Below are 13,089 nucleotides of genomic sequence, written 5' to 3' on the forward strand. Positions count from 1 at the left end.
CGGGCTAAGCCAGGAGTCATCCTCGAGAAGTTAACTCCAGCCCTCGTGCCTTCGCGATCTCATCGTCAATATCAATGACACCCGCTTTGGTCTCTTCCAAGGTTTTTCTCCTCATGTGGTACATGGAATGTGTTTTTCAGTAATGAGGGAATTCCCTTGGTGCCGAAGCTTTGCTTTAATCCTATCAACCTAGGTCAAAAGGTCATCCTGCTCGGATCTCATGGCGCTAAGGCTCTGTCACGACCCCAGTTCGCCCTCCGAGAACATGTCGTGATGGCACCTAGTCCCTACGACTAGGTAAGCCTAACAATGCGGAAATAACATAACTTGCGGAAACAATTAATTAAACTAAACAAACTAGAAGGGTAACTGCATATAAATGCCGCTCGGCATATACAACCCAATAATGCGGAAGTCTACAATATCATCCCAAAACCCGAAAACTCACGGGAACACAGCTAACGGAAGGTAATACACTACTCTAAAACCAGAATGTCTGAAACAACAGTACGAGAGGAAAAGCTAACTGCTAAAGCTAGAATAAGATAGAGACTCCTGGTCTGCGGACGCGGCAGATGTACCTCGAAGTCTCTGCTAGGTCTCTCCGCCTCGAGAGTGATACGCCGGGATGAAGTACCTGGATCTGCACATGAAAAACATGCGCAGAAGAGGCATGAGTACACCACAGCGGTACTCAATAAGTGCCAAGCCTAACCTCGGTCGGGTAGTGACGAGAAAGATCAGGGCCCTACTGAGGTTAAATAAAATATAAGGGTTAACGGTGTGAAATAGAAACAGTATAAATAAGTGCAACAATAAGAAATAACATAGAATTGAAAGAACAACAACAACTAGAACAAAGACAACAAACCACGGAAAGAAATACAGCTCAACACAGAGGTAACAACCGGGGCACCTTCCAGGATACCGTCCTGTAGTCCCAATTACAACTATCCAATGGATCTCCCGAGATACCGTCCCATAGTCCATCATATATATGTCCGATGGATCTCCCGGGATCCCGTCCCGTAGTCCAACTATCAATGCGTGGGGGATCTACCGGAATCCCGATCCGTAGTCCCCAAATATAAATACCCAGTACTGGGGGAATCTACCGGGTGCATTCCCGTAGTTCCATATAACTGTGCAGGGGGATCTACCGGGAATCTAACCCGTAGTCCCAAGTAAACAGACAAGGGGGGGGGGGGGGGGATCTACCGGGAATCTAACCCGTAGTCCCAAAGTAAATACACAGCAACAACAAGAAAAATATTTAGAGAAGGGAAATTTCATATCAAGGCAACAAATAATTCTATCCTTGCAAGCTGCACAGAGTTCAGGTAAACAGATTGAACAATTAAAGCAATTAAATCACTTAGACATGCTTTCCTAAGCTAACGACATGCTTAATGGTACAAGTAATATAAGCAGGAGAAGAAACATACTAATAAGTACTTAAAGAAAAATCGAATTTCCAATAATTTGCACAAGTACGCGCTCGTCACCTCACGTACAAGGCATTTCAATTACCAAATATATCAAACCTAAGGGGAAGGTCCCCCACACAAGGTTAGACAAGCCACTTACCTCAAACCGGCTCCAAAATCAACTCGAAACCACACTTTTGCCACGAGTATCCGACTCCAAATGGCCCAAATCTATTCAATTCAATTACATATCGTAAATAACATCTCAAGCAACTGATTCTACTATTAAATTTAAAGCTAAGACGCGAATTTAGGTAAAATGACCAAAATGCCCCTCAGGCCAACGTCTCGGAACCGGATAATTTTTACATTTTCAGAACCCTCGCACTCTCACGAGTCTAACCATACAAAAATCTCCCAAATCGGAGGTCAAACACCCACTCAAAACTCAATAATTCAGTCTAAGAAGTTTCTTCCAATTTTTCCCAATTTTTGATCCCCAATCCGAATTTAAATGATAAAATTAACTATAGATTGATGGAATATAACTAGAAAGGGTTAAAGAAACGTTACCCAATGATCTCCTCTTCAAATCCCTCTCAAAATCGCCCTCTCCTTTAGGGACTATGTGTCCCAAAACTCTCCAAAAACCCAACACCGAACGTCCCGGCAAACCAAAATTGCAGAAATGGACTTAGGGGAAGCAGTTAATAGGGGATCGGGGCGAAAATTCCAAAAACGACCGGCCGGGTCGTTACATCCTCCCATACTTAAACATTCGTTCGTCCTTGAACGAGCATAGAGAACATACTTGAAGTAGTGAAAAGATGAGGGTACTGGCTGCGCATATCCCGCTCGGTCTCCCAGGTCGCCTCCTCGACCGGCTGACCCCGCCACTGAACCTTCACGGACGCAATGTTCTTTGACCTCAGCTTCCTGACCTGCCTGTCCAATATTGCCACTGGCTCCTCAACATAGGATAGATCCTTCTCCAACTGGACTGAGCTAAAATCCAACACATGCGACGGATCACCGTGATACCTCCGGAGCATCGAAACATGAAATACCGGATGAACCCCTGCCAGGCTGGGAGGTAAGGCAAGCTCATAGGCAACCTTCCCAACTCGCCTCAATATCTCAAAAGGGCCAATAAACCTCGGACTCAACTTCCCTTTCTTCCCAAATCTCATAACGCCTTTCATAGACGAGACCCGAAGCAGAACCCGCTCTCCGACCATGTAGGAAACATCACGAACCTTCCGATCCGCGTAACTTTTCTGTTTGGACTGGGCTGTACGGAGTCTATCCTGAATCACCTTGACTCTCTCCAAAGCATCCTGAACTAAATTTCTGCCCAATAATCGGGCCTCACCCGGCTCAAACCAACCTATCGAAGATCTATATCGCCTACCATATAAGGCCTCGTACGGTGCCATCTGAATGCTAGACTGATAGCTGTTGTTGTAGGCAAACTCCGCCATGGCAAGAACTAATCCCAAGAACCTCCAAACTCAATCACACACGCACGGAGCATATCCTCAAGAATCTGAATAGTGCGCTCGGACTGTCCGCCCGTCTGGGGGTGAAATGACGTGCTCAACTACACCCGAGTACCCAACTCCTGCTATACGGCTCTCCAGAACCGCGATGTGAACTGAGTACCTCTGTCTGAAATAATGGAAACTGGAATACTATGCAGACGGACAATCTCCCGGATATAGATCTCTGCCAACCGCTCCGAGGCCAACCCGTGAGGCATCACAATAGACTGTATAAGACCCCGAACCAGTAGGCAATATCAAAACTGGGGCTGTAGTCAAAGCTGTCTTGAGCTTCTGAAAGCTCGCCTCGCACTCATCTATCCACTGAGATGGAGCACCCTTCTAGGTCAATCTAGTCATAGGGGCCGCAATCGATGAAAATCCCTCCGCAAAACGACGGTAGTAGCCCGCCAAGCCAAGGAAACTGCGAATCTCTATAGCTGAGGACGGCCTGGGCCAACTCTGCACGGCCTCTACTTTCTTCGGATCCACCTGAATACCCTCACTCGGTACTATGTGGCCTAAGAATGCCACAGAATCCAACCAAAACTCACATTTGAGAACTTGCATGTAACTTCTTCTCTCTCAAAGCCTGAAGCACTGTCCTCAGGTGCTGCTCATGATCTTCCCGACTCCGGGGTATACAAGAATGTCATCTATAAAAACAATAACAAACGAGTCAAGATATGGCCTGAACACACTGTGCATCAAATGCATAAAAGCTGCTGGGGCATTGGTCAGCCCAAATGACATAACAAGGAACTCGTAATGACCATTCCTGGAGGCAGTCTTCGGGACATCTGGCTCCCGAATCTTCAACTGATGGTAACCGGAGTGCAAATAAATCTTAGAAAACACCTGTGCACCCTGGAGCTGGTCAAACAGATCATCAATACGAGGCAAAGGGTAGCGGTTCTTCACTGTAACCTTGTTCAACTGGCGATAATCGATACACATACGCATAGAACCATCCCTTTTCTTTACAAACAAGACAGGAGCACTCCACGGTGGAACACTGGGTCGAATTAAACCCTTATCAAGCAATTCCTGTAACTGATCCTTCAATTCCTTCAACTCAGGAGGAGCCATACGATACGGAGAAATAGAAATGGGCTGAGTGCCCGGCAACAAATCAATGCCAAAAATCAATGTCCCTATCAGGCGGCATGCCTGGAAGATCAACTGGAAACACATCGGGATAATCCCGTACTACTGGGACCGAATCAACATAAGGGGTATAAACACTGACATCTCTCACATAAGCTAAATACGAGGCACACCCCTTTTCAACCATACGCTGATCTTTGAGGAAAGAGATAACTCCACTAGGAGTGTGATCTAAAGTACCACACCACTAAACACGTGGTACACCTGGCATAGCCAGCATCACGGTCTTGGCGTGACAATCAAGAATAGCATAATGGGACGACAACCAGTCCATGCCCAAGATAATATCAAAATCAACCATGCTGAGTAACAATAAATCCGCTCTGGTCTCAAAACCACGAATAGTAACCAAACATGACCGATAAACGCGGTCCACAACAAGAGATTCTCCCACAGGAGTAGAAACATAAACAGGAAAACTCAAGGAAATTCCGAGGTACACCCAAATGCAGAGCAAAATAAGAAGACACATAAGAATAAGCGGAGCCTAGATCGAATAGAATCGGTACACCTCTATAACAAACCATGACAATACCTGTGATGACAGAATTGGAGGCAACAGCCTCGGTACGGGTAGGTGGGGTAGCAACTGGGGCTGTAACCATGGCCTGAGAACTCTCCGGGGCACGCTGTGGCTGAGGAGCCTACGAAGGTGCACCCCTCCTGAGTCTGGGGAAATCTCTCACCATATGGCGTGTGTCACCACACTCAAAACAAGCTCTGGGGGGATGTGGCGGCTGTGACTGGCTCGGGCCAGGTCTGCTGGACTGACCACTGGAAGCACCCCGTGCAGGAGGCGCACTAGAGACTGTAGGTGCGTAATAAGGCTCCTGAGGCCTAGGTGGAGCTGGAATACCACTGGCTGCTGGAAGAGCTGAATGAACGGGACGACCCATATCACCCCTACCATGACGACCTGCAGCTGGGGAACGGGCACCAGAATAATGGCCCGACTCTCGAGATTTCTTGGCCTCCCTCTCCTCTCTGTCCCTAGCATGCATACCCTCAATCCTCCTAGCAATGCTCACCACCTGCCGATAATGAATATCAATCTCCAACTCGCGAGCCATGCTAGACCTGATACTAGGAATAAGCCCCTCAATAAACCGGCGAACCCTCTCGCGAACAGTAGAAACCAAGGCTGGTGCATGTCTAGCCAAGCTGGTGAAACGGACAGCATACTCTGAGACAGTCATAGTACCCTGGCGTAAATACTCAAACTCTGCGCGCCATGCGTCCCTGAGGCTCTGAGGGACATACTCTCTCAGGAACATATCTGAAAACTGAGTCCAAGTTAGGGAAGCTGCCTCATCCGGACTATCTAACTCGTAAGCACCCCACCACTGATAGGCGGCTCCTCGAAGTTGGAAAGTAGTGAAGGAAACCCCGCTCGATCCTGATATGCCCATAGTGCGGAGAATACGGTAGCACTCCTCCAAAAATCCCAAGGCATCCTCTGATGTTAACCCACTGAATACAGGAGGATCATATTTCTTGAACCTCTCAAGTCTCCGCTGCTCATCCTCTGAAGCCGCTGCCCTGTCCTCGGGCTGAACTGGCACTACAGGCGGCGCAGGAATAACCCCTGGGACCTGATCAACATGCACTCGCTGCTCAGGAGTGCGGGCGCGCGGGAGTCTGCGCTCCTCCCCCGGCCTGTGATGTGGCTGCAGCAAGGGGAAGCAACCCTGCCTGAGCCAAAGTGGTGTACATGCTCATAAACTGTGCCAAAGTCTCCTGGAGTGCTGGAGTAGTAGTAGCAGACGTATTCGGTGTCTGGACTCCGGCTAGTACTGCTGGTGGTACCTCGGCGGCAGCTCGCACGGGTGCTCTGGCTGCACCACGAGCGCGTCCTCGGCCTCTACCCCGGCCCCAGCCTCTGACGGCTCCAGTAGGGGGTGCGGGTGCCTGTCATCTCGAGTAGCACGTGTCCTCACCATCTGTGAGAGAATAGAAGGCAGAAGTTTAGGATTGTGATGTCAAAAATCTCGCACGACAGGGAAGTCAAATGAAGTGGAATTTTCCTAACAGTTACATAGCCTCTCGTAGATTAGTACAGACGTCTCCGTACCGATCAGCGAGACTCTAATAAACCGGCTTGTGATCCGTGACTTCTATGAACCTAAAGCTCTGATACCAACTAGGTAAGCCTAATAATGCAGAAATAACATAACTTGCGGAAACAATTAATTAAACTAAACAAACTAGAAGGGTAACTGCATATAAATGTCGCTCGGCATATACAGCCCAATAATGCGGAAGTCTACAATATCATCCCAAAACCCGGAAACTCATGGGAACACAAGCTAACGGAAGGTAATACACTACTCTAACACCAGAATGCCTAAAACAACAGTACGAGAGGAAAAGATAACTGCTAAAGCTAGAATAAGATAGAGACTCCTGGTCTGCGGACGCGGCAGATGTACCTCGAAGTCTCTGCTAGGTCTCTCCGCCTCGAGAGTGATACGCCGGGATGAAGTACCTGGATCTGCACATGAAAAACATGCGCAGAAGAGGCATGAGTACACCACAGCGGTACTCAGTAAGTGTCAAGCCTAACCTCGGTAGGGTAGTGACGAGGAAGGTCAGGGTCCTAATGAGGTTAAATAAAATATAAGGGTTAACGGTGTGAAATAGAAACAGTATAAATAAGTGCAACAATAAGAAATAACATAGAATTGAAAGAACAACAACTAGAATTGTCACGATTCCTCCAACTATGAATGTTTTTCACTTTTCGATNATATTAATGACGAGGAAGGCTTTTTTGTTATGCTACTAATACTTGCTCTGCTATTCTGCCCAAGCCTGGCTGAGGAAGAGTTACGGGGCGTAAAACAAAAAAATACGCTGATCGGGCATACTATGTGTAATGATTCCCCCATTCACGATAAATAATAAATAAAAAGAGAAAAAGAAAAGCCATTCCATACCCGGGATACCGTCCCGTAGTCCATCATATATATGTTCGATGGATCTCTGGGGATCCCGTCCCGTAGTCCAACTATCAATGCGCGGGGGATCTACCGGAATCCCGATCCGTAGTCCCCAAATATAAATACCCAGTACTGGGGAAATCTACCGGGTGCATTCCCGTAGTTCCATATAACTGTGCAGGGGGATCTACCGAGAATCTAACCCGTAGTCCCAAGTAAACAGACAGGGGGGGGGGGGATCTACCGGGAATCTAACCCTTAGTCCTAAAGTAAATACACAGCAACAGCAAGAAAAATATTTAGAGAAGGGAAATTTCATATCAAGGCAACAAATAATTCTATCCTTGCACGCTGCACAGAGTTCCGGTAAACAGATTGAACAATTAAAGCAATTAAATCACTTAGACATGCTTTCCTAAGCTAACGACATGCTTAATGGTACAAGTAATATAAGCAGGAGAAGAAACATACTAATAAGTACTTAAAGAAAAACCGGATTTCCAACAATTTGCACAAGTACGAGGCATTTCAATTACCAAATATATCAAACCTAAGGGGAAGGTCCCTCACACAAGGTTAGACAAGCCACTTACCTCGAACCGGCTCCAAAATCAACTCGAAACCACACTTTTGCCACGAGTATCCGACTCCAAATGACCCAAATCTATTCAATTCAATTACATATCGTAAATAACATCTCAAGCAACTGATACTACTATTAAATTTAAAGCTAAGACGCGAATTTAGGTAAAATAACCAAAACGCCCCTCAAGCCAACGTCTCGGAACCGGATAATTTTTAAATTTTCAGAACTCTCGCACTCTCATGAGTCTAACCATTCAAAAATCTCCCAAATCGGAGGTCAAACACCCACTCAAAACTCAATAATTCGGTCTAAGAAGTTTCTTCCAATTTTTCCCAATTTTTGATTCCCAATCCGAATTTAAATGATAAAATTAACTATAGATTGATGGAATATTACTAGAAAGGGTTAAAGAAACGTTACCCAATGATCTCCTCTTCAAATACCTCTCAAAATCGCCCTCTCCCGAGCTCCAATTTGATTTTCTAACTTTTGAAACAAAACCCTTGAATTTCATATTTCAGTCCAGTGGTTTCCGCTTCTGCGGTCAAGGGACCGCACCTGCGGTCCTGCTTCTGCGAAACTTAAGCCGCTTCTGCGGTTTCATTAAAAATCCAAAAATCCGCACCTGCGGTCCTGATCTCGCAGATGCGGATCCGCTTCTGCGAAAATTCCACCGCATCTGCGGAGCCTGATGAGCCTGGCCAACCCCACTTTTGCGGTCCTCCACGCCGCATCTGCGGTTCCTAAGCCGCAGATGCGAAAATACCAGAAGCAGCAATGCTTCAGCTGCTGCAACACTTCTCCGATCTTCCCGTCAACCATCCGAAATCACCCCGAGGCCCCCGGAACCTCAACCCAAAGCACCAGCATCACCTAATACCCCATTCAAACTTGTACCAATCCTTAAAACACCTAAAACAACATCGGAAACTCGAATTAATCACTGATTTAAGCCTAAGAACTTCATTTTCTCTCAAAACACGCTTTCGATCAAAAACCTAACCAAACCATGTCCGAATGACCTGAAATTTTACACACACATCCCAAATGACATGACGGAGCTACTGCAACTTCTGGAATTCCATTCCGACCCTCGGATCAAAATCTCACTATCGAACCGGATACTTCAAAATTCGAACTTTCGGCATTTCAAGCCTAAATTAGCTACGAACCTCCAAAACACGTTCCGAACACGCTCCCATCACCGAAATCACCTAACGAAGCTAACAAAACCATCGAATTTCCGTTCCGAGGCCGTTTTCACATTGTTCTGACTATGAACCATTTTCCAACACTTAAGCTCTCCTTTAGGGACTATGTGTCCCAAAACTCTCCGAAAACCCAACACCGAACGTCCGGCAAACCAAAATAGCAGAAATGGACTTAGGGGAAGCAGTTAATAGGGGATCGGGGCAAAAATTCCAAAAACGACCGGTCGGGTCGTTACAGGATCGGATTGAGATCATGGATTGTGGTTATATGAACCTTATTATGATCCATGATCTTCTTATACATATCCTCCCTCTGGGCAGACTTCTCCTCGGTAGCAGCAGCCTCTTCAGCTTTGGAGTTCAAGGTTGCCTCCAAGTTATTCACACTCGCTCAATGGAGGTAGACTCGCGTTCGGCAGCAGCAAGCACGACATCATAAACTTCATACCACTTAGCCTTAGCTTCTTGGAATTGAACTTTTAATTGAAGCTTCTTGGCTAAGAGCCACTACCTCCTGATCACTAAGATGAAGCCGGGCCTTAAGATCACTCACCTCAGCGGCTTCCGCTTCTAATACAGAGAGGAGCACGACAAGCTGATCTCTATCGGCCAACAGTAGGTCCCACTCGGTCTTGCGTCCTTACTTATCAAGGATAAATTTTTGAAGGCCCTCGGAAGCAAGGAAGTTAGTCTCCGAAGCAAATACCAAAAGTTAGAAACCTTGTCATAACACGTCAAGAAAAAACAAGCAGTAAATAGAACAAATACAATATCTCTGCTGCATTGTGCATGACATTAGTTATCATATACTCCCCCGAAAGAGAGTGTATTTTCCTCTTATCTTTCTCTGAAACCAGCGGCTTCAGATTATTGGCGAGTTCTACCGGCGGGGACAGCAGATGGAACTCCGTGATACTGAGAGGGAGACACTCCGCCTCCGCTGGGATCTGCAGAAGGATCGAGTAGTTATGCCCCAATATCCGTGGCCGGGGGACTGGGGAAGAGGGACATCCTCCTCTCGGGCGTCTGTGGACGGTGGGGGAGATGTAGCAATTGCTGGTGATGAAGGATTGGATGGCGTGGAAGGAGATGAAGCTGATGGTGTTGCAGGTTGAGAAGCAGCTGCGGCAGAGGCAGTGCTGTCTGTTGGTTGCTCGCCAACCGAAGGCGGAAGAGGCTCGGTACTCGACCTCATAGTACCGGGAGTAGTGTCTGGGACAGGAAAGGGAGAATAAGCTTTCTCCACTAAGTCAAATTCTCCCCAAAGCGCTCGGGCATCGTCCTCGGTTAGGGTTCTAAGCTCTTCAGACCGAGCATTCTGTTGAGCTGATGATGATCGTTGTCTCCTTTGAAGAGAAGCCTATTCATCACTGGCTTCCCCATCATTATCAACAACCACAATGGATGTGGCTGGCTCGGGTGCGGCTTTCTTTACTTTCTTTTTTTTTACCTTTCGCCGAGGAAGAACGCCGCCTTTTTTGTTGCTTGTTCTCTGGTCGGGGACTCCGAGAAGAAGCACCTGAGCCGGAAGCAAACCCAAGGTCACCTGTTCGAGTGAGAGCCTCTTTCAACAACCTCGCAGCCTCTGCGGGATGGACCATGGAGACAAAAACCCGAGGGAGACCAGAATCAAACAAAAAGGTAGGGTTAGCTATCTTTCTTATGTAACAAAAATGGAATGAAGGCAGAATCAATTTATCGTGGTTCTTGGCCCTCCACCCGTATTTGGGGCCAATTCCTTCTACCGGCGGGTCTATGACGTGGTGATATCCAAAATCTTTTGAACCCACCGGTCAAGACCTTCAACCCTTGGAGGTGTCCATCGACAATGAATGAAGAAGGGTTAACAATGACATAAATCAACCTATTTTCAGAGAATAAGATAAACTGTGAAGTTACGTGAACGAGTCTATGACTCAGGGAAGGATGGAGTTGTAGCTGTATGATGTCCCTGGTAGCAACGATGACAAACCGCTTCATCTACCCACGGTCATTGTCGTCAACCATGCTGTTCAGCAACGCATGGTGGCCACGCTTGCTAAAATTACTCCCCCTCGAAAGATCTTGGGGGAGTAGAGGTTCATCATGTGATCCAAGGTAAGGGGCTCCTTCGTTTCCTGGCACAGCCACCACAGACAAGCCACCGCTCGCCACACCGTAGGGCCTACCTGTGCCAAACAGACCTGTTACCGGTGGCACAACTCCAAAATCATGGGGTCAAGTCCCTCGCTCAATGATAACGCCCCCAAAGTGAAGGGGTACGGTAAACGTACATGATTCCCTTCTTAGTGAAGATTACTCGCTCTACCAGATCAGGATCAATGATGTTTAGGTCGTGGCAATCACAGTCCCCCTTCACAACAGGAATACTGGAAGGGCAAATAGAAGGAGGATATTTACCAACAGCCCAAGTTCGAGAGTATAAAGTGGGGAGCTTCTCTCGAAGTCCTTGGCTGTGTTGAGATGCTTGGGGATGATGGTGCTCACCATGGGAGGATCAGCATCAACATCAACCTCTTTGTCTTTGCTCTTCTTCGGTCCCCCACCGAAGAGAAGACCAAAGTTCTTAGAATAGTTAGCATAAGAAGCCACAATGATAAGAAGGTGATAATGGTTTTTTAGAAGAAGATCAAAAGGGAGATGAAAACAGAAGGAAGTTAAAAGTAAAGAAGTTGAGAGAGTTTATAGAGTTGTTAGAAGTGAAAGAAGTAGAATGAGGCGTATAAGTAAAGGAATAGGCAGCTAAAATCGTGGCCATGATTAATTCGAGAACCGATAAAAATATTGCTAAATCATAGAGTAACACGTGTCCGGGGTATTAAATGCGAGAAGACGTGCGTCTTATCAAGCATCAGAAACTTTTCAGAACGGTTCAGAAAATTTCCTGCCAAGAAAGGAATTTTCACCAACTTTCCGGTGACATAAAAATGTGCTACCGAAAAGCAGGGGGACTATCTGTATAGGGTAAAATCGATTCATATTAAATGCTCGAATGATATCATGATACGTGGAACCGGTGGTAGACAAAAGATGAAGCGAGTGGAAACCAAGATCGAGGACAACAGGCTCAGTTGACACTGGCTAGATCCCGAAGGGTACATAATAAACGGGAGCGAACAACTATTTGTCACCAGATGACATTTAATGAAGAATATTTCTCAGTGTTAAATACACAACCCTTGTAGAGAATTTTGGCAATCATGGCCTGCCGTTACATATTCATCAATGACCACCATTATTATCATTTAAGAGGGGCTTGATCCTATGACCTTGTTCTGTAGGTATAGCTATAAATAGTGACTTCAACAACCATTGTAACACACGAATAATCTCTGGCAGGACTTATGGTATACACTATTCCCAAGCTAAATAATACTTTATTTTGTCTAATATTGTTCTTATCGCTGTCTTCGGAAGTCTTGCTCCCGGCGTCGGGCTACCTGCTATTTATTTCGATTTCAATGCTAAGTCTTATAATTTTTATTTAATCTATTTATTATTTTGGGATCAAATTAAGCCGATTGTCTATAAATCACGTTATAATTTAATTGTACCGTTTTACGCGTAAACAATTACCCTTCCCTTAAGAATAAGTTTCACTTTGCCCTTGATCTTAACTGAGCTCTGACTTGAGGTTAATTTCAAACTATAGCCAAAAGTTGAGGATAAATACTTTAAATCTCAACATTTTTTTGATATGTGGAATCAGTTCATGTTGTAGCTCCATTAGTAACAAGCTCAAATACTACATACTTTGCATGTAATAAAAATATTAATGATCTAAAAGTGCACGAGAGTAGGGCTAGGCATATATCGGGTATAACCGATAGCCCGAACCTATAAAATGCTATTGGGTTATGAATATTGGGTTATTGGGTAAATAGTTTGATAACGGTTTAATGCTATTTGATTATTGGGTTATTGGTTCGGGTCTCGATTTGCCCAATTTTATTAACGGTTTAACCGATTGCCCAATAAGGTTTAACAAAATTATTATTTTACCTACTAAGTATATAAAGCCACCTTATGGTTTTATTTTCTCATTCTCTCAATTCTCTCGGCAGTTACTCTTCATCTTCAGACCTTAATCCTTAGAGTAAGTTTTAAACTTTTATGAATTTCTAATCTTAATTCTTTGGTTAAGATTTTTAGTTTTATACGTTAAAGAATTAATTATTTAGATTTTTAGTTTTTTTATTTTTTCTTTTGTTGTACTAA

The sequence above is a fragment of the Nicotiana attenuata genome, chromosome 5 (assembly GCF_001879085.1).
Source record: "Nicotiana attenuata strain UT chromosome 5, NIATTr2, whole genome shotgun sequence".
Lineage (NCBI taxonomy): Eukaryota > Viridiplantae > Streptophyta > Magnoliopsida > Solanales > Solanaceae > Nicotiana > Nicotiana attenuata.